This window comes from Puma concolor, chromosome D4, assembly GCF_028749965.1.
Source record: "Puma concolor isolate L17-30 chromosome D4, mPumCon1.1.hap2, whole genome shotgun sequence".
Lineage (NCBI taxonomy): Eukaryota > Metazoa > Chordata > Mammalia > Carnivora > Felidae > Puma > Puma concolor.
Window position 1 is genome coordinate 87,292,406 of NC_141679.1, and position 22,330 is coordinate 87,314,735.

Genomic DNA, 22,330 nt, shown 5'->3' on the forward strand with positions numbered 1-22,330 from the left:
GATGGATGATTAACCAAATCTCCTCCTACTCTAAAACTCCTCAGTGTTGCCAATAACTACCAAAATTCAATGTGCACAATACCTTGGAAAGTATGTTACCAGGGGTGCCTGGGTGGCTCAGTTGGAAGAGCATGCAGCTCTTGATCTCAGGGTCGTGAGTTCAAGCCCCACGTTGGGGGTAGAGATTACTGAAATACATTTAAAAAAAAAACTTTTTAAAATTCTATAAAGAAAGTAAGTTACCCAATAGCAGTACCCACTCATGCATGCAGAGATACATATGCAAGACTGTTCCTGCACCCTTGTATGTTACACAAAAATATTGAAGCAACCCTGATGTCTGGCAATAGGAAGAAGGAAGCCTTGAGGGCAAGAACTGTGTTTTGTTCTCTGCTGCATCCTCGGCACCCAGAATGGTGCCTGGTACACGACAGAGCTCAATCGATATTTGTCATATGAAGGGCAGTGTCATCGATGAGATGTTAAGCAGCTGCGACAAGGATGTGGGAGATGTGTGTGTGTGGCCGAGATGGAAAATGTCTACCCTGCTGTGGCAAAGCAAGTCACAGAATAGTATGTGAAGGGCGAGCTTATTTTTGTCAAGAAGCACGGGTATATTTATGTGTGCATAGAGAAGAATCTGGAAGGATACACCCTAAACTGCTACCAGAAGCTTCCACCTGGGGAGAGAGTTTACAGGGAAATTTTTACCCTATTTTAACGAATTGGGGAGGGGGTATTGTTTGTGTTTTATAATATGATGAATTCATTTTGTAATTTAATAACAGATAAGGATATTACAAGCAAAAATATATAAGGATATTATTTCCATGCTTCCCCATCACCCTCTGGATAAAATCAAAGGTTCTTAGCCTGGCATTCAAGACCCTCTTGAGGGTGAGCCTCTCACTACCTGCCTCCCCCAGGCCCCTGTAGCCCCACCCAAAGGTTCTGGCCTTGTCCTCTGCCCACCTGGTGACACCTACCGAGCACGAAGCTTCAGCTCAAGCATCTTCTCCCACCCCATGCCCCCACGTCAGACACCACACTCACTCCCTGATCTGTGCCCCCCAAGTTACCAACCATCTGTGTGCAGAGAAAATAAGAGCTCGCCGTCTGTTTGCTGTCACAATAAGTGATGCATATTTGGCAACTCATTGGAAGGTGGGGGGAGAGGGAGGGAGGAAAGAAGAGAGGAAACAAGGAAAGAAAGGGAAAGAAAGGGGGAAAGAGGAAACTGAGGCAGGGTGGAGAATGTCACTTGCCCAAATCACCCTCAGGGCAGCTACCCAGCTGGTCTGCTCTCTGTCACCTGACACCCAGCACAGAGCGCCACGCCAAGCCGCCTTCCCAACCTTGCTTGCCAAGGGCGGCCGGTGCTGATTCACCGGTGACTGGGCTCCAATTATTTGCAGAACTGGAATGGCAGCTGAGCCACCACAGCAGCTGACCAAGCGTGTATTGGTTGGTGCTGGGCCCCTTGCTAATATCTGAGCCAGTCACACAAGAAGATAAAGGGCGCCAAAGAACTCGCCCACGGGGATCTGTCCTGCTTAAACCTCCCACAGCCAAGTCCACAAGTATCCCCGTCGACCCGCTGACTCTGCCCTTTCCAACCTAAGCCTGACCATCACTCATGGAGAGTAGTCACGGTTCAGAACACAAGATATGGAGTCAGATGGCCTTGGGTTCCAGCCTAGGGATTACTGATTCAAAGAGTATTTACATACTTAGTGTTGAAAAAATGTGGCCACACTGCCTTCCAAAAAGGTTGGACCCATTTATACTGCCACCAAGAGTATAAGATAGCCCCCATTCCCACATTTTCTCCACCTTTACTAGTCTGTTTGGCGAAAACAATAAAAATAAAAAAGCTATAGTACTGTACATTTCTTTCACTAGAATCTTTTTCAATTTTCTTTCTTTTTTTTTTTTTTTCTGTAAATTGCCTGGCTTCTCCTCATCTATTTTTCCCAATTGAAGTAGTCATCTTTTTTTGTTGTTGCTATTTATTTGTAGTAGCTTATTACATATAATGGATATCAACCTCTGTTATATTTCAACATTAAAGTATTACTTCTACTTAAGCAATTGTCTTAGGACTTTGTGGTATCTTTTTGCCTCACAGAAGCCCCTTACAAAGCTCCAGCTAAGAGATAGGAGTCAATGGAGAGAGCTGGGTTGGGAGTCAGGAGCCGAGATTTTGAGTTCCACCCCTATCACTGACTTACTGTGTGACTTTGAACCAGTCCCTGATCTATCTTTGTCTGTTAAATAAGAGCATTGAATTAAATGGTCTCCGAGGACCTGTCCACCTTCACAGTCTAGACTAGCAATATTGATAGAACTTTCTGCAGTGATGGAAATGTTCTATATCTGAACTATCCAATATGGTAACCACTAGCCACATGTGGCTATAGAGCATAAAACGTGGCTAGTGTGGTGCCTGGGTGGCTCGGTCGGTTGGGCTCCCGACTGCGGCTCAGGTCACGATCTCTCCATTCATGAGTTCGAGCCCCACCTTGGGCTCTGTGCTGACAGCTTGGAGCCTGGAGCCTGCTTTGGATTCTGTGTCTTCCTCTCTCTCTGCCCCTCCCCTGCTCCTGCTCTGTCTCTCTCTCTTTCTCTCTCTCAAAAAATAAACATTGAAAAATAAAATGTGGTTAGTGGGACTGAGGAACTGAATTTTATTATTTTTATGTTACTTTATCTTTTTTTAGGAACTGAATTTTAACCTCCATTTAATTTAAATTTAAAATTTAAATAGCTACAGGGGGCTAATGACGACCATATTGGACAGTGCAGGTCTAGATGGCCTGGATCCCCCTAACTTCTGAGCGAACTGCAGTAACTTATAACTAAGGCAGGGATAGGGAGTCCCTGTGTGACTTGGGGCAGGTCGCTCCACCTCTCTGAACCTCAGCTTCCCCATCTTGTCCAGTGGGGCCCACAGCAGTCCCTGCCTCCTGGGGTTGTTGGGGAGATTCGATCATCGAGTGTGTAAAGGCCGAGGCCCAATGCCTGACCCGACACTGTGCAGAATCAGGCCGGATTCCGAGGCTAAAACATGACGGTGTGTCTACCCCATTCCCATTGTGTCCAGAGACCTGCGGGTGGCTTTCCCCAGAGCCACCCACCTTCCCCTGTGGCTTTGAGGGCAGCCTTACTTTCCTAAACCCTGGCTTTGGCTCCAGCATGCCTTAAGCCCAGGACTCCAAATCACTAACCCAACAAAGTGCAAAGTCCAAATCCTGGGCTCTGAGTGCTGGCCCTGCCCTTCCTTCTAGTGCTATCTTAGCACAAGCCGCAGATCAGCCCAGCAGCCTCCCCAGCCTTGCCGTCTGTCTGCGTCCGAGGTCTCCAGCCTGCCAAGGTCTGCCAAGCACTTCATTCCTCCATTTTCATTCACAGGTGTTTATCACACCATCTGCCCTGGGACTGGGGCTGCGGTGGGGAACACGCAGGTGTGGCCCTAGCGATGAGAGCTGTGGTACACTCGGGGATCAAGGGGAGTTCGGGAAGGGGTGAGAACGCCGAGTGGGCCTGACCTGGTGTGTGTGGCCAGGGAAGGCTTTCCTGAGAAAGCAGCACGAAGGCAAACCCTGACGAATGGGTGGAAGTCAGCCAGGAGACAGGAGTTGGTAGAAAGTCTCAACTGTGAAAATGCAGGAACCTCGAATCCATGAGAGGTGAGGGCAAGGCTAGAAAAGTAGGCAGGCCCCTTCCCACAAGGGAGGGTCTTGCAGGCTGTGATAATGATGTGCTTTATCCTAAAGGTAAGGGGGAACCATGGAAGGTGTTAGAGAGAGGATGGTGTGATTATCCCAGGCCAGTTCCCTGCATGACCTTTGCCTCCCTGTAAGATTCAGGAATGTATTCCCTGTAACTTTCCTTTCTCTGCCTATCACCTGGGTCTCAAGATATTCCATGAGCACACAGTTCCCAGGGCCTTCCTTCTGCCTAAAGTGACCTGGGTTCAAATGCCAGCCCCGCCACTCCCTGGCCCTATTGCTTCAAGCGAGTTATTGCCCTCTTTCACCTTCAGTGTCCTCAACCCATAAAAATGGAGATAATGACACCTTTGCACAGTTACATAAAGTAGGAAGGGAAAGTGTATGGCACAGAGCCCCTTAGGAAATGGAGTCCAGTTGAATTCCTTCTGGACAAAGTCAAACTAAAGCCTTGGAGGGGGCCTGAGGGGGCATCCGAAAGAGCAGACAAAGTCCTACTTCTGGGAAGTGTCCCTGTGACCCTGCTGGGCCTGAGCAGGTGGAGGGGTTGGCTGAGGCCTTGTTTGGGCAGCCTGTGTGCAAGGCGAGCTCAAAGGAGACACCCACCCCACCCCACTGCCGAGCTAGACTTCTGGACCTTCTCAGACCCCCACCCAGTGGGCCAGGAGTTGGCAGGTGAACACAGAGCTTACATAACTGGTCAGGAGTCCGACACCTCTGGCCCAGTGATCAGGGCCATGTTTACCCAGAAGAGGTGTTTCTAGGTTACCACCCTGTCCTCTTAGGCACACGCACAGCCCCTTAGCCCTTGCTGAGCTCTGCTTATTTTCTGAATTCTTAGTCACAGTCCCCGATGTACTGTCAGCAACAGCTCTTACTTTTAAATGTGAAAATCATCAGTGGTGCCATTTAATGGCGAGGCATTGGGAGGGCAGCGGGGGATAAGGGCTACAACAGGCACCGACAAGCACACCAGGGTATGAGCCCTAGACTCCTCCCCCTTCGCTCCACGACCTGGAGCCAATCCCTTGGAGGCTCTTAGCCTCAGTTTTAACAGCTGTAAAATGGTTTCAGTGGTCATACTTACCTCATGAAATTCTTTGGAGGATTCAACGAGGGCGTAAGGCATACAAAGGACTTTGCAAATTACCTGGCAGCCGGGAAGGGCTCATCGAGTGTCAGCCTACGAACTCGCACAGTATTTTGTAACCTGTCCTTTCTACTCAACTCATTAGGAACCTCTCCCCATCAACAGGAGGGAATTAACACTTGAGATTTCTGGGCACATCCCGAACTCCTGACTGCCTAGGATCACAGGGCTGTAAACTGGGAATCCCAAATGTTAATCTCCTATTTGGCCTTGGGGTCCCACCCTCTCAGACCTTTGTCCCCACCTCCCACTTATGGAACAATGGGGGAAGAGGGTGGAGACGGGTGTTCGCTAAAAGCCCTGCTCTCTGATTCTGCATTTCAGAACTATAGACCCCAGAGCCTGCACCTCACCTCTCCTTCCTTCCTTCAGCAAACATCGCCCAGGGTTCAAATTCCAACACTGCCACTTCTTGGCTGTGTGATCTTGGAAAGTTATGAAATCTCTCTGAGCCTCAGCTTCCTGATCTCTAAAATGAGAATATATTACCCATTTCCCAGGGGTGTTATGAGTAGAGAATGATATTTGTAAAGTGCTTATAATAGTTCTTGTTTGACTAGAACAAAAACTGTGCCAGGCACTGAGGTGAGCACTGGGACATAGGTGTGGACAACAGACAAGAGTTTTTACCTCAGTGAGGATTTTTGGGGGGGGGGGGGGGTGGCTAGAAATCAACACCAATGATGAGCCCCAAGGCAGGTTTGACCATTCTCCTACAAGGGGGCTTTCAAAAGGGCCTTGATGGGGGTGTCTGGCTGACTCAGTTGGTAGAGCATGCGACTTTTCATCTCAGGGTCATGAGTTCAAGCCCCATGGAGGGCATAAACCTTTCTTTAAAAATAGATCGGGGCGCTTGGGTGGCTCAGTTGGTTAAATATCCGACTTCGGCTCAGGTCATGATCTCACAGGTCATGGGTCTGAGCCCCGCATCGGGCTCTGTGCTGACAGCTCAGAGCCTGGAGCCCGCTTCAGATTCTGTGTCTCCCTCTCTCTCTCTGCCCCTCCCCTGCTTGCTCTCTGCCTCTCAAAAATAAACGTTAAAAAAAAAAAAAAGATAGATAGATAGAGTGGGTGCCTGGGTAGCTCAGTTGGTTAAGTGTCTGACTCTTGGTTTCAGCTCAGGTCATGATCTCCAGTTTTCGTGAATCCGAGCCCTGCATTGGTCTCCATGCTGACAGCACTGAGCCTGCTTGGGATTCTCTCTCTCCCTTTCTCTCTGCCCCTCCCCCACTTACGCTGTCTCTGTCTCTCTCAAAATAAATGAATAAACTTAAAAAAAAATAGATATATAGATAGAAAGGCCTTGATGCTGGCACTTCTCTCTCTAAACAGCAGCTTCCTTTTTTTTAACGCTTTATTTTTTTATTTTTGAGAGAGAGAATGCAAGTAGGGGAGGGGCAGAGAGAGAGAGAGAGACAGAGAATCTAAAGCAGGCTGTGCCGAGAGCAGACAGTTAGATGCGGGGCTTGAACTCAAGAACCCTGAGATCATGACCTGAGCTTAACCAACTGAGCCACCCAGGTGCTCCTCTAAACAACAGCTTCTGTGTGTTTATTGACCTCACTCTGGGGGCCCCTTCCCTGGGCTAAGCACTGTATTCCTAAGATCTCCTCAAATGCCAACAGCCTGCAGCAGGTGGTTCCATCATTGCTATAGACAGAATGTGTCCCCCCCCCCCCAAGTTCATATATTGATATCCTAACCTCCAAGGTGATGATATTAGGGAGTAGGGTCTTTCAGAGGTGGTTAGGTCATGAGGGCATAACCTTCATGAATGGGAACGGTGCCCTAATGAAGGGGACCCCAGGAGTTCCCTCCCACCTTGTACCACGTGAGGACGAACGGCTGTCTGCGAACCGGAGAGCAGGCTCTTGCCAAACAGCAAATCTATCAGCGCCTTGACCTTGGACTTGCAGCCTCCAGAACTGTGAGAAATAAATTTCTGTTTATAAACCATCCTGTCTGGGGTAATCGCAGCCCAAGCAGACTAACATAATCATATTCCCATTTCACAGAAGAGTTTATGTCTATCCTCTCCCCACCCCCACTGGTCCTAGGGTAGCACATGGGGGAGGGGGACAGTGAGTAAGTGCTGAATATCAGAAGGAGGGAACAAATGAACAGGAGGAAAGACTGACAGCACCCTTCCATGGGGTCAGGTGTCAAGGGTTCTTTGGTCCTGGAGGGCAGGTAGCGCAATCCTACATGCTGTGGCCGCCACCCTGGGCTCAGTGGAGACATCCCCAGACTTTGAGTTGCCCATGTCCTGACCTCCTCTTCCATCACCAAGCTGACATTTCACTGAACGCTTACCGTGTGCGCCAGGCACTGATCTGAGGTTTTCTTCATGTGAACTCTTTTAATCCTCCCAAGATCCCATAAGGTATGTCCCATTTCACAGGTGGGAAAGCTGAGGCACAGAGTGATGACATCACACCCAGGGTCACCTGGGTGGTAAATGATGGAGCTGACTTCAAATCCAGGCAGTCTGGGTCCCATGCCTGAGTTCCTACTCACCAAGCTATGGAGACCTTCTTTCCTTTTCATCACTGCTTTTCTGACTTCAAACATAGCACGTGTCCTGCGATGGGAAGAAACTAGAAATCAACGGCAGAAGGAAAACTGGAAAATTCACAAGAATGTGGAAATGAACAAGCACGCTCTTAAGCAACCAGTGAGTCAAGGAAGAAATCACAGGGGAAATTAGCAAGTATCTTGAGAACAAATGAAAACAAGAACACAACATACACAAAATCTCTGGGATGCAGCACACACAGGGCTAAGAGGGAAGTTTATAGCAATAAATGCTTACGTGAAGAAAGAAAGATCTGAAAGCAAAAGTAACACATGCTCATCATTTAAAAACTCAAGCATTGCACAATTTATGCCATAGAAAGCAAAAGTTTAACAAACGAAAGTCCCCAGTATGCCCGTCCCCAGAGATCACCTGTGTTTAACAGTGTAGTATAGATGCTTCAGATCATTTTTTTCAAAGCTTGTAGTAATACTCTCTTTAAAAAACAAAAACAGGGGCACCTGGGTGGCTCAGTCGGTTAAGCATCTGGCTTTTTGGCTCAAGTCGTGATCTCACGGTTTGTGGGTTCAAGCCCCGCATCGGGCTCTGTGCTGACAGCCTGGAGCCTGCTATGGATTCTGTGTCTCCCTCTCTCTCTGCCCCTCCCCTGCTCATACTCTCTCTCTCTCTCAAAAATAAATAAACATTAAAAAATAAAATAAAATAGGGGCGCCTGGGTGGCGCAGTCGGTTAAGCGTCCGACTTCAGCCAGGTCACGATCTCGCGGTCCGTGAGTTCGAGCCCCGCGTCAGGCTCTGGGCTGATGGCTCAGAGCCTGGAGCCTGTTTCCGATTCTGTGTCTCCCTCTCTCTCTGCCCCTCCCCCATTCATGCTCTGTCTCTCTCTGTCCCAAAAAAAATAAATAAACGTTGAAAAAAAAAATTAAAAAAAAAAAAATAAATAAATAAAATAAAATAAAAAACAAAAACGGAATAACACAATACACACTGTTTTGTCACTTGTATGGTTTTTTGTTTTGTTTCGCTTTGTTTTACCTAACAGTGACTCTTAGAGACTGCTCCTTGCTGGAACATTCTCTTGAGGGGCTGCAGTTGTCTGGCATGAGGACATCCGCACTAGACTTAGCCAATTCCATTGGAATATGTCTGGGGGTGTTTGCAGTTTTTAACTATTTGAAGCCACTTTGCAGTGAACACCCTTGTCAATGCCCCCTGTGTGCTGGTGGGAGGGTCTTGGGGAACAATTTCCAGAACTAGAACTTCTGGGTCAAAGGTCAAGGATATTTTTAATGTTCCCCTCCTGGAAGGCAAAACCCCAGCTTCGCCCAGAGAGTGGGAAAGAGTCGTTTCCCCCACCCACACAGTCCTTGCCGTCTGTCATCTCTGCCTTGCTGGCCAGCAGGAGCCCCAATTGTTGTCTTGCCTTGCTAAGCCTAACCCCGTTGTGATGACAGCCCCGTCGCTGCCATTAGGGTCCAGAAATTGACCATTCTTGTCAAGAATATCCATCAGATGGCCGAGATTGGAGCACTTCTCAAAAACCCCAGAGTTTGCTTTTTAACACACTTAGGAAGGCCAGCAGTGTCCAAAATAGGCCCTTGGAGAAAGGCCAGGGCTGCTGTGCACAAACTGCCAGAGCCCCACTTTCGAGGTGAGTGGTGCCTGGGCTGGCCTCTGATAAGCATCTCCACACATGGGCAGCTGGGCTGGCTGAATTCCCTCCAGAATCCAGCTAGTGGTTTTTTTCCCTGAATCATCATGACTCCCACAACCCGAGCACTGAAGAGAGATCAGCGTCCTTCCGGGCCACTCGGTAGCAAACATTTACCCTGAAAATATTCATGGGTTTGTCCCTCCTGCCACCTCACAGAGCTGCAGACATTCAGCTGTGATTGCCAGCGGGGAGGTGGGGCAGAGTCACAGAGAGAGTGGCCAGTCACCTGGAGGCCAGGGCAGGATCCCTATCCTGCCCTGTAACCTTTGCCTGAGACACCCTTCCACAAAGTGCTTACCTAATGTGGGCACACTGCACATGCCGTTCCTTCTCACCTGGACCCCTTCCTGCTACACAATCTGCCCTCGCCGCTTTGCCTGCCCACTCCTTGTCACTCCGTAGACCTCAACATTGGTGTCACTTCTGCAGGGAAGCCCTCTCTGACCCCTCCAGGCAAGGACAGTCCCTTTCTAGATACTCTTAGAGTTCCAAGTTTCATAGCACTTAAAACAACAGTGACCACTCACTCATTATGTGGGTCATTGCTATTTATGTCTCTCCCCAAGGCAGCGAGGCTCACGGAGTAAGGTTTGTGGCTTGTTCTGTATCCCAGTGCCTGGAACAGTGTCAGGTACATGCCAGTGCGTAGGGAGCAGTGATTACTGGCATGACGTCAGAGCCAAGCTGCCCAGGTTGGAATCTTGCCTCTGCGAACTAGGGCAAGTGACTGAACCTCTTTGTGCCTTACTTTTCCAATCTGTAAAATGGGGATAATAGTATCTACCTCTTGGAGTGGTTAGGAGGGTTACATGAGTGGATATAAGTGAGGTGCTTGGAATGGGTGCCTGGTCTGTAGAACGTGCTAGATCAGTGCTAATGTTAGCATTAAACACTAGTGGTTAGACAGGGTTCTCCAGGGTTCTCTTTGTAGCAAGCACTACCCAGCAACCTCCTGCATGAACTTGGCTTAGCATGGCACAAGCATGCCTTTTATTGTGCCTTTCGTTGTGGTAGTTGTGTCAGTGTTGCAGCCATATGACTGTAGCTCTGGTGACAGTGATAAAAAGCCCCCTCGGAATCACCGTTAGCCTGCTTCCTCTGCTCGCTCTGTGTCTCTCTCGGTCCCTGCTACTCCTGACAAAGCCTGACCTTCCTCCGCATAACCTAGTTTAGATTCCTCAAAGGACTTTTGCCACGACCTTGTTGGGGCAGAGCTTTGCTGCCCTGGGGCCGGGGTCTGAGCAGCTGTCACCAGGGACGGCGCTACGGTAGAGACCTGCGTGGGGGAACCATTCCACGGGAGGGGGCTTGAACCAGGCTGGTTTTCTAGTGCTTGGGCCCCTGAGGACAGCTGCACCGTAGGGAGGCACCGTACTGTCCAGGACTGCACCACGAAGTCAGGCTTTCTCTGCTTGCAGAACATCGCACACAGCCTTCAGACAACGGCCCACACCAGCCCGCCCCTCTGAGAAGCCCTTGAAAACCCCTTGGAAAGCGGCTTAGTATACGGGCCCCCACCCCATTGGCTAATAGGGTGCCACGTGACCCGAGACGGGCCAATCAGGTTCCAGCTTGGCAAATTGGTTCAGAACCAGACTTCGTTGGCCTGAGAACTACCTGCCCAGGCACAGCCACGCGCCCAGAGAAGCAGGGAATGAAACAGGTGGCCCTTGGCACGAAGAACTCAGGAGTGTCCTGCTGATTTTTCAGGTCTCCGTTCCGGTCCCTGGCCAGCGGAGCTGCTCCGCTTCCCCTCTCTCCATGCACTAAATTCCTTATCCCCTTGCAGCCAAGCCAGGGTGGGCGCTCGTTCCCTCACCCGCCCCAGCTTGCGTGTCTCGGCAACGCTGGCCCTGCCCCTGCGGAGGAAACCCTTCGGCCCCTTCCGCGGGTGATTTACTGGTCTAGCCCAGGCTGACCCCCAGGCCTTCCGGGAAGCATCTGCAGGGCCGCTCTCGTCACTGCCCTGGGGGCCGCCGGCCGGCCGTGCGTGGGGACCAGCTCACAGGAAGCGCTGGAGTCTGGGTCAACTCATGCCTCCGCTCCGGCTGGAGAGGACCGGGCAGGGGGAGGAGCGAGGCTCTGCTTAGGGCACTTGTTCGGCTTTCCTTTGGGAAAATGGAAATTGTTTTATTTATATAAATATAAAAAAATTTTTCTAATGTTTATTTTTGAGAGAGAGAGAGAGGGAGAGACAGAGTGTGAGTGGGGGAGGGGCAGAGAGAGAGACACAGAATCCGAAGCAGGCTCCAGGCTCTGAGCTGACAGCTCAGAACTACACCGGGCTCGAACTCAGGGACTGCAAGATCGTGATCTGAGCTGAAGTCAGTGGCTTAACCCACTGAGCCACCCAGGTGCCCCTATTTATTATAAATATAAATTAAAATGTGTGGTTTTACGCAAACGCAGAAGAGTTTAAAGACAAAAGGCCACTTCACTTCCGATCCATCACCCAGAAAATGTACACACACAGAGGCTTTTTCCCCCCTGAAAAGGAAATCAGACTGTATGTACAGTTGGAAACGGTTTTTTTTTAGAGGGAATATTTTCTAAAATATGGATTTATTGAGGTATGATTGACATGCAATAAACTGTACATATTTCACGTGTGTGGGTTTTGGGAGGCCTGGGTGGCCCAGTCGGTTAAGTGTCTGAACTTGGGCTCAGGTCATCATCTCGTGGTTGGTGAGTTCCAGCCCCCAGTAGGGCTCTGCCCTGACAGTTCAGAGCCTGCTTCAGATTCTCTGTTCCCCTCTGTCTCTGCCCCAGCCCTGTGTGCACTCTCTCTTAAAAATAGACATTTAAAAAATAAAGTGTTTGAGTTTCAATGTGTACACCCATGAGCCCATCACCACATTCACAACGTCGAGTTTATCTATCATCCCCAAAAGTTTCTTTAAACTTTTTGCAATCCCTCCTGTCACCCCCTCCCCCAAATGCACACACTCTAGAAACCACTGATCCTTTTTTGTCCTATAGATTAGTTTGTATTTCCTAGGATTTCATATAAATGGAGTCATGCACTCTGTTTTGGTTTGGTTTTTGTTTTGTGGGTCTGGCTCCTTTTATTTAACATCATTACTTTGGGATTCGTCCATGTTGTGTTGATTGAGAGTTCCTTTTTTTTTTTTTTTTTTATTGGTAAATAGTATTACATTGTGCAGATATACCGGTTTATTTATCCATTCGCCAGGTGATGGGCCTTCGGGTTGTTTCCAGGTTGGGGCTGATAGACGTAAAGCTGCTGTAAACATTTATATACCAGTTTTTGTGTGGACCTGAGCTCTTACTTCTCTTGGCGCGAGATCATGACCTGAGCCGAAGTCAGATGCTTAACTGACTGAGCCACCCAGGTGCCCCTCAACACAAATTTTTTTACCTTACAGTTCTGGAGGTTAGAAGTCTGAATCAGGTCTCACTCGGCTAGAGTCAAGGTGTCCACAGCGCTATGTTCCTTCTGGAGGCCCTAGGAGAGAATCCATTTCCTTATTTTTTCCAGCTTCTAGAAGCTTCCTGCACTCCTTGCTTCATGGCCCCTTCCTCCATCTTCAAAGCCAACGACACAGTCCTTCCCACGCTGCCATCTCTGTTCTACCTTTAGTCTCTTTCCCATTGAGGAACCCTTGTGATTACATTGAGCCCCCCTAGATAATCCTGGATAATCTCCCTATTTTAAGGTCAGTTGATTAGCAATCTTAATTCCATCAGCTACCTTAATCCCCTTTGCCATGTAACCTAACATATTCACAATAATCCCCCGATGTGGCTGTGGACACCTTTATTCTGACAACCACGCTTCTCTTCCCTCCGTCACCAGGTCCTGCCCTTCCTCCCAGGCAGCTGCCCTTCAGGTAGGAACCCAGGAGGAAGTATGTGCTGCCTACATTTCCGGAGAGGAAACAAAAGCTCCTCATAACACACCTTTGTGGAATGTTTTTGAATTTGTAAAGGGCTTTCACATGCTTGGGGGTTACTATCGTTTATTCTACTCCACATCTGAGAAAACTGTGGTTAAGAAAGGTCAAGTGACTGTCCCGAGATCACAGGTCAGGAGTGAATATTGCTGGGCTCACATCCAGGCTTGACTCCACCTCTTCCCCTCTTTCCCAGATCCTCCCAGAACAGCCGCCCCTCCCCGGGAACCATCATAGTGATTTGCCAAGGGCACACCAAGGGAGTCCTGTGGCCAATCTGCCCTTATTTCTGGCTTCTGGCCAGAAGTCATGGGGTCATACTTGAAAGACTTCCTCAAACCCTGCAAGTCATTGCTCTGGAGGCTTCTGCTGGAATTAGAAGCAGGGACTGTTTCCTCCATGCTGCCAGTGGGGCTGTAATGGGTGCAGGTTTCCAGGGCAGCTATTTGTCAATGTGTTTCAAAAGCCCTAAAAGGGTGCATTCCTTTTACCCGTCAATACCACGTGATGGAAATAGACAAGTAGGCAGAATGCGCATACGTGGTTGTATACCGCGGTATTAGGTGGAACAGCCAAATATCAAAGCCAACCAAGAGGTTCACCAATAGGGTCTTTTTTTTTTTTTTTTTTTTCAACGTTTATTTATTTTTGGGACAGAGAGAGACAGAGCATGAACAGGGGAGGGGCAGAGAGAGAGAGGGAGACACAGAATCGGAAACAGGCTCCAGGCTCCGAGCCATCAGCCCAGAGCCTGACACGGGGCTCGAACTCACGGACCGCGAGATGGTGACCTGGCTGAAGTCGGACGCTTAACCGACTGCGCCACCCAGGCGCCCCGATAGGGTCTTGATGAAATAAAAAGATGGATCCAATGTTGTAGTACTACCCAGTCATTAAGAATAATGTAAACTGGGGCACCTGGGTGGCTCAGTCAGTTGGGCTTCTGACTTCGGCTCAGGTCATGATCTCCCAGTTCATGAGTTCGAGCCCTGCATCCGGCTCTCTGCTGTCACCTCGGAGCCCACTTCCAGATCCTGTCTCCCTCTCTCTCTGCCCCTCCCCTGCACTTTCTCTCTCTCTCAAATAAAATAAACAAACACTAAAAGAAAAGAATAATGTAAATCTCCATTTAGTGACATACAAGGACAGCCTCAAATAAGCACAAGAAATATGTTCCACTCCATAGTCACCAGGGATGCACAAAATAAAGCTATCATGAGATGCCACTACATACCTATTAGAAGAGCTGAAATTAAAGAGATTGACCATGCCAAATATTGGCAAAGATGTAGAGTCATTGGAAATCCCTATATACTGCTTGTAGGACCATAAAGTGGTATAATGATTTTAAACAACAGTTTGGTAGTTTCTTAAAATGTTAAACATACTGGGTCGCCTGGGTGGCTCGGTCAGTTAAACATCCGACTGCAGCTCAGGTCATGATCTCATGGTTCGTGGATTTGAGGGAGTCAGTGTCTCCCTCTCTCTCTCTGCCCCTCCCCTGCTCTCTCTCTCTCTCTCTCTCTAAAATAAACATTAAAAAAAATTGTGTTGTTTTAAGCTACTAAGTGTGTGGTAAGTTGTTACAGCAGCCAGAGGAAATGAATCCAGGAGGGAGCTCCTGGGGAGCAGAATGACTAGAGAAGGGATTGGAGTGCCCCCACTCCCCGAATTCGTGGGGGGAATGGCACCAGCAAGTGGGTAGTGGCAGGCTTCCTTGTGGCCTCTGGGGAATATCGAACAATACTTTTTGCGTTGGTGTGGGTTAATGGCAGGAGACAGAGAGAGGTAACCCTGAACCGGAGCCCTTGAAGGCCAAGCTGTGGGTATTCTGGAGGCAGTGTGGAGCCATTGAGGGTTTCAAGCAGGGCAAGCAGGTGGTGAGAGCTTGCTTTTAGCAGTAGGGATGGGGTGAAAGAGAACTAGGCTTGAAGTCAGAGAGCTGGGTTCAAATTCCAGCATTGCCTCCCTAGGTGACCTTGGGGCAAGTTACTAATGATCTCTAGATGTGGATACCATTTCCTAAAAACACTGGGGCTAATTCTGGAGTCTTTCCCAGTCAAGGAACACAGCTGGTCCAGACTAGTCAGGGCCTCTTGGGATCAAAGGGAATTCTCTGGCCAGAGGGTAGAGAAAGTTTAAAATCATCATCATCATCATCACATAATAATAATAAAGCAATGTGCATTGAGCATTAACCACAGGTTAAGAGCTTTGCATAATGAATCCCATTTAATAGTCTTACCATCCTGTCAATGACTCCCCAGTGCTCTTAGGTTAAAAGTCACCACTGTGACCCACAAGGCCCTGCATGTGTGGTCCTGCTGACCCCCGGGGCCTCATCAGGAATCTCTTTCCTTCGCTGTGCCCTCAGTTTCTTTCTGTCCTCGAAAGGAATGGGACAGGCCCCTTGTACCTCAGGGTCTTTGTACAAGCCACTCTGCCCACCAGGAGCCCAGCTACCCTGGTCTCTACCCATTTGGCCCCTACATCCTCCCATCTCAAGATGGTGGTCTAATTGCCTCACCCGTGTACACAGGTCCCTGTGTACTTGCACTTGATTTCAGAAGACACAGCCCCATATACAAATACATAAAAATACATACCTGTGTAGCTACCTGTGCCTCCCCCTGCATCATGGGGGCCACGAGGCCAGAATGATAAATGTTTGCAGAAGGCATGAACAAACAAACGACTAAATAAGTGTTGGTTTAAAGAATGAATGCATGAATGAGTAAAGGAATAATCACTTCCTGAAAGAATAAATAAATAAATTACCATTTGCTGAAGGAGTAAACAACAGAGCCCAAAAGGTCGGCATGGTTATCACCCGGAGCCAGAGAAGATCAAGAGTGTCCGACCTCTGCTCAGGTCATGATCTCCTGCTTCGTGGGTTCGAGCCCCGTGTCGGGCTCTGTGCTGACAGCCCAGAGTCTGGAGCCTGCTTCGGATTCTGTGTCTCCCTTTCTCTCTGCCCCTTCCCCGCCTACTCTCTGTCTCTCTCTCTCTCTCAAAAAATAAACATTAAAAAAAAAAAAAGAGCAGGACAAAACAGAAGAGACTCATAAATATGGAGAACAAACTGAGGGTTACTGGAGGGGTCGTGGGAGGCGGGATGGGCTAAACGGGTCAGGGCACTAAGGAATCTACTCCTGAAATCATTGTTGCACTATATGCCTACTAATTTGGATGTAAATTTAAAAAATAATTAAAAATAAATTTAAATAATTAAATTTAAAAAAGAAGATCAAGGGCTTATCCAAAGTCAAAAGGTGAACCTGGAAGGCTCCTCTCTTTGCAGGAGGCGGGGCTGGGGCCGGGGCCCACTGGAGACAAAGAGTCACTGGGAGTAGGGGTCAAGGCTGGAGGAACTTGGGCCCATCCATGAGGCAGGTCTGCTGGGGAAGCGCCTTCAAGGGCAGCGCTGAAAGAGGATGTGCTGAGCACAGCTGCCTCGACAGAAGAGGAAGGAACTGGTGGGAGGAGGGGGGGGGCGGGGGTGCGGGCTGGGGCCCCAGACTCTGCTCCCTGCAGCCGTAGCGACCATTTTGGAGGGTGACTTTAGCAACATCTGTGAAAACTTTTAATTAAAAAAAATTTTTTTTTTAAGTTTATTTATCCTGAGAGAGAGAGAAAGAGACAGAGTGAGAGGGGGAGGGGCAGACAGAGGGAGAGAGAGAATCCCAAGCAGTCTCTGTGCCGTTGGCGTGGAGCCTGAGGTGGAGCTTGAACCCACGAACCGTGAGATCACGATCTGAGCCGAAACCAAGAGTTGGACACTTAACCAACTGAGCCACCCAGGTATCCCAGCAATATCTGTGAAAACTTTAAATTGTTTTTAATGTTTTATTTTATTTTTGAGAGAGAAAGACAGAATGTGAGCAGGGGAGGGGCAGAGAGAGGGAGACAGAATCTGAAGCAGGCTCCAGGCTCTGAGCTGTCAGCACAGAGCCGCACGTGGGGCTGGAACTCACGAACCGTGAGATCACGACCTGAGCCAAAGCTGGACGCTCAACCGACTGAGCCACCCTGAAACTTTTAAAATGCATACCCTTTGACCCAGCAATTCCACTTCTGGGAATTTATCTTAAAAGCACGCTAATGTCAGTTACCAACGATATTCACACAAGGAGGTAGCACTATTTTTCAGGGCAAAGAACGTCCATCCATAGGAGAAGGGAAAGAAAATGATGCTTCATTGACCCCATGGAAAATTACGCAGGCATTAGAAAGAACGAGCTCATCCACATGAACTGACATAGGAAGACGTTCATGATAGATGTATGTATTGTTAAGATTCTTTTATTTATTTATTTATTTATTTATTTATTTAGTTTTTTTTTAATGTTTATTTTTGAGAGAGAGAGAGAGGCAGAGCATGAGCAGGGGAGGGGCAGAGAGAGAGGGAGACACAGAACAAGAAGCAGGCTCCAGGCTCTGAGCCCTCAGCACAGAGCCCGATGCAGGGCTCGAACTCACGGACCGCGAGATCATGACCTGAGCCGAAGCCGGACGCTCAACTGACTGAGCCACCCAGGCGCCCCATGTACTGTTAAGATTCTTTTAAAGTTGCAGAACCATCTATTATCAATTGCTGAGTAACAAACCATCCAGAAACTGGCCGTTCTTCAGTTCCACAAGGGGTCAGCAAGACTCACTCATATGGTTGTGCTCAACTGGCCGTGTGGCTGGGCTGGAGCTTCCAAGATGGCCTCCCACCTACCAGGGCCTGCCCCGGGTGCCCTTGATCCTTCTGCAATCTACTCTGAGCTTCTGTACAGCAGCTGGATCCCAGGGGTATTTCAAGAGGCCAAGCTTCCAAGTGCAAGGGCTTACCAAGCCCCAGCTTTCATCATGCTTGCTCATGTCCCCTTGTCTAAGGCAAGTCACATGGTCAGGTCCAAAGTTGGTGTGAGAGGGGCCCACATCCAGGGCATGGATGCTGGGAGACAAGATGCAGTGGGGGCCACCCCAGTAACAACCTAGCACAATACATGTAGTTAGGTAATATTTTATTAAGAGACTGTGAATATCTGGAGTGCCTGGGAGGCTTAGTCGGTTAAGCGTCGACTTCAGCTCCGGTCATGATCTCACGGGGTTGGTGAGTTCGAGCCCTGCGTCAGCTGTGCTGACAGCTCAGAGCCTGGAGCCTGCTCCGGATTCTGTCTCATTCTCTCCCTGCCCATCCCCCGCTTGTGCTCTGTCTCTGTCTCTCAAAAATAGATAAAATAAATGTAAAAAAAAAAAAAAGAAACTGCACACCTTTACTAAAATATCATCTCACGTGTATGTTGGATAATACACACATGTATGTTTATATGTTTGTATATGCATTGATGCGAATCTGAAAGACCGTTCAAGAAACTGCTGATGGTGCTTAACTTTCAGGAGTAGAAATGGGCTGGGGTGCCTGGTGGCTCAGTCAGTCAAGCATCCGACTCTTGGTTTCAGCTAATGTCATGATCTCACAATTCATGAGTCCAAGCCTTGCATCAGGCTCTGCGCTGACAGCACGGAACCTGCTCGGGATTCTCTCTCTCTCTCGCCCTCTCTCTCTGACCCTCCTCCACTCTCCTTCTCTCAAAATAAATAAATAAACTTTAAAAAATAAAAATTAATAGAAATAGAAATGGGCTGACAAAGGGGGACCTTTTGGCTTTTACTTTATACTTTTCTTTAGGGCTTAAATATTTTCAAAGTGAGATGTCCTTTTTTTGCAATAAAAATGTTTGTGAATGGGCCATGAAGACCTTTGCACATCATCAGGAATTTGCAGCAGGATTCTGGCTAGTGTAGCGTTCATTCACCTGATGCTGGGCACTTAGGCTGCTTCCCACTGTTCTCCCTTTCCAGGCCGTGTTCTGATGAACATCTTCTGAGCCAGCTTTCTCACAAGTCCTAAATTATCTCAGGGCAAGTTCTGAGAAAAGGAACAGCCAAGTTGAAGGTTAGGAACGTTTTAAGGATGTGACACCTTCTGCCAGGTTGTCCTGCTGACCGGCAGACGGTCTCTACCACCAGGCTCCAGGGGCACACTGTGGGCCCATGTGGTGCTCACCCTCATAAGATCCCAGTGCCCATTTCACAGGTGAGAGGACTGAGACCCCAAAACAGGAAGCAACTTGACGCAGCCCAGGAGCACTGGCTTGGCCGGTGGAGGGGGTCCCTGCTTTCCAGCCTCCTCAGGACAGTGAGTGATCTGGGCCCTGCTCACCTGCCCGCCCACCCCTCCCTTGCCACTTCCTGCCCTCACCCTCTGACTTCCACCTGGATTAGCCTGTTTTCAGTTCCCCGAAGGAAGAGAAGACTGCCTAGTCTCTGAGCCTTTGTACACGCTGTCCCCTCTGCCTAGAACACCCCCTCACCGCCACCCCCCAACACACACGCACTTCCTCCGGGAAGCCTTCCCTGATCACCTGAGGGGAAGTTCAGTAACATGGTCATATGTGCTCTGCCAGAGTTTCCATTCATTCGTGCCTGCTTTGCGTTCATTTATTCACCAAATGGTAATAGAACCCTTGTCTGTGCCAGGCGCCAGACTAGACGGCAGGGTTACCAGAGCCAACAGACCCGCCCTGCCCTGCCCAGCTCACACCTCAGTCTGGGCTGGGGGAGGAGAGGGAACTGGGGAGAGGGCAGACCATGTGAACAGGGCTGGGCTGGGCATGGGCCATATGCAGGCCAATGTTCCTCCAGCTAGAATAACATAAACGCCCATCTGAGAGGGGAAAATCTCTCAGAGCTCCAGAGGTGACACAGGCTATTTCAATTATTCTGTTTCCTAAATATGTGTGAACTTGATAACCATACCAGCTCACATTTACTGAGCCCCTGCTTTGTGCACCTGACATGTATTCACTCACTGGATCCTTACCTCCACCTATGAGGTACGGACTACTATTGTCCCCATTTTACAGGAGAGCAAACTGAGGCTCAGCGAGGTGAGTTGTTTGCCCGCGGTCACCCAGCTCGGAAACGGCTGAGCTGGGATTTAGACACACACACACGGCCGGGCTCCTGAGTCCTGTATTCTTGGCCGCTACACCGCACAGCTACAAATTAAGCACAAACCAATCTACAAGAATAACATTCGCTCTGCTGCACACACTGAACGTGATGTTGTTGTTGACAGGCGATGATGTTTTGTGGGAATGAGGTTGCCCCCAACGGTGCTGAGTTCAGCCCCTGTGTTCCCCAGGGGGCCTTGGCCTGCCTAACACTTTTCTCTTTCCAAACCACAAGGAAATCATCACCTTTTGTCCTTCACTTGGCATAACAGCACCTTTTTTTTTTTTTTTACTTTTACTTTAATTTTTGGAACAGATAATACTTGCACATTGTTCCAAAATGTTAATTAATTAATTAATTAATTTAGAGAGCGCACATGCATGCACTGTGTGCATGGGGGAGGGGCAGAGAGAGAGAGAGACAGAGAATCTTAAGCAGGCTCCCTGCCAGCACAGAACCTGAGGTGGGGCTCAATCCCACAACTGTGAGATCATGACCTGAGCAAAATCAAGAGTCAGTCACTTAACTGACTCAGCCACCCAGGTGCCCCTGTTCCAATTTTTTTTTTGTAATTAGATAGATATTAGCTAAATAGATGATAGGCAGAGATATAGGTATATTTCCTACCCTTCTTCCCTAGAAGTCAGCGTTAGGAGTTTCTAGGAGTCAGAGCGTATATTGTGTTTTCTCTCATTAAAAAGAGGAAAGTCTCACGCCACATCCGTGGCTCTGCTCCCTGCTATTTGCACTTAACAGAGGATCTTGGAGATCCTCTGTTCATAAGGACAGGGAAAGGGCTTCCCCTTTCCTGTTCACAGTTGCGCCGTGTCCCTGCCCGTCTGCTGCCAATGCACGTGAGCGTTGCTCCTGACCTTCGCAATTAACAGTGTTGGCATTAGTCACTGCAGGAAACAGCCTTGAAAATGGCCCCCAGTGATGCCCAACTCCTGGTATTCATGCCTCGGTGTAATCCCCTCCCCCTGAGAGCGGGCTGAGTCCAGGGATCAGCTTTTGGTGTTGTTGTTTATGTTATGTTACGTTGTTGTGATGTTGTTATTTTATTTTTGAGAGAGCGAGGGAGGGGCAGGGGGCTGGGGGGGCAGAGGATCCAAAGCAGGCTCTGTGCTCACAGCAGCGAGCCCTATGTGGGGCTCGAACTCACGAACCGTGAGATCACGACCTGAGCTGAAGTCGGATGCTCAACCCACTGAGCCACCCAGGTCCCTCCTTCAGGGATCAGCTTTTAATGAGTGGACCCAGAGAAAGTCACGGGATGGCTGAGAGGGCTTAGAAGCAGTGACACCCTACTAGCAACAACCACTAAAACCCAGGACCCAGATCTTGGTTTCTAAATACTACTCTCCAATAACAGTAATCAGGGCTCCTTTAAAAAATGACTGAATCTAAGATTAAGACAGGGAAAATATGAGCCTGGAGCATGTGGTAGTGCCAGGAAGCAAGGAAATGCTCAAAAAAAACAAAAGGACAGGGCAGGTAAAAGGGACACAGGAGCCACCATGAAAGAGTTGCCAATGGTCAAAGCTTGAACAATTTAAGCAACAAAATGTATAACACAGTATTGCATTATAACTCAAAGCATATAATAAACATGCATAAGTCCATACTGATTTAAGTAAATAACTGAAGAAACACGTAAATGGGAGAGAAGGGACAAATCCTCTTTAGAGAAGAATTCCAAATAATTTAAGATACTTCTCCCAGGAGGTGGACTTTAATTCTGCACCCCTTTGAGTGTACCCCTAAATTCATAACCCCAACATAATCATGAGAAAAACAGAGACAAACCCAAGTTGAGGGACATTCTACAAGGTACTTGGCCAGTGCTCCCCAAAACCCAAAGTCATGAATAGCAAGCAAAGACTGAGAAACTGTCAAAGACAGAAAAAATCAAGGGAACGTGACAGAATGCTGTCTTGTATCCTCAGTTGGATCCTGGAAATGAGAAATGAGTGAAATATGAATACATGTTAGAATCTAGTCAATAACTACATACCAGGGGTGCATTGATGGCTTGCGTCTGACTTTAGCTCAGGTCATGATCTTGTGGTTCATGGGTTCGAGCCCTGCATCGGGCTCGCTGCTGTTAGCCCAGAGCCTGCCTCGTATCTTCTGCCCCCACTCTGCCCCTCCCCCACTCACGCTCTCTCTCTCTCTCTCTCTCTCTCTCTCTCAAATAAAACTTAAATAATAATAATAACGTACCAGAGTTGGTTTCTCTTGAAAATTGTTTCATGGTGAATTAAGATGATAACGTTAG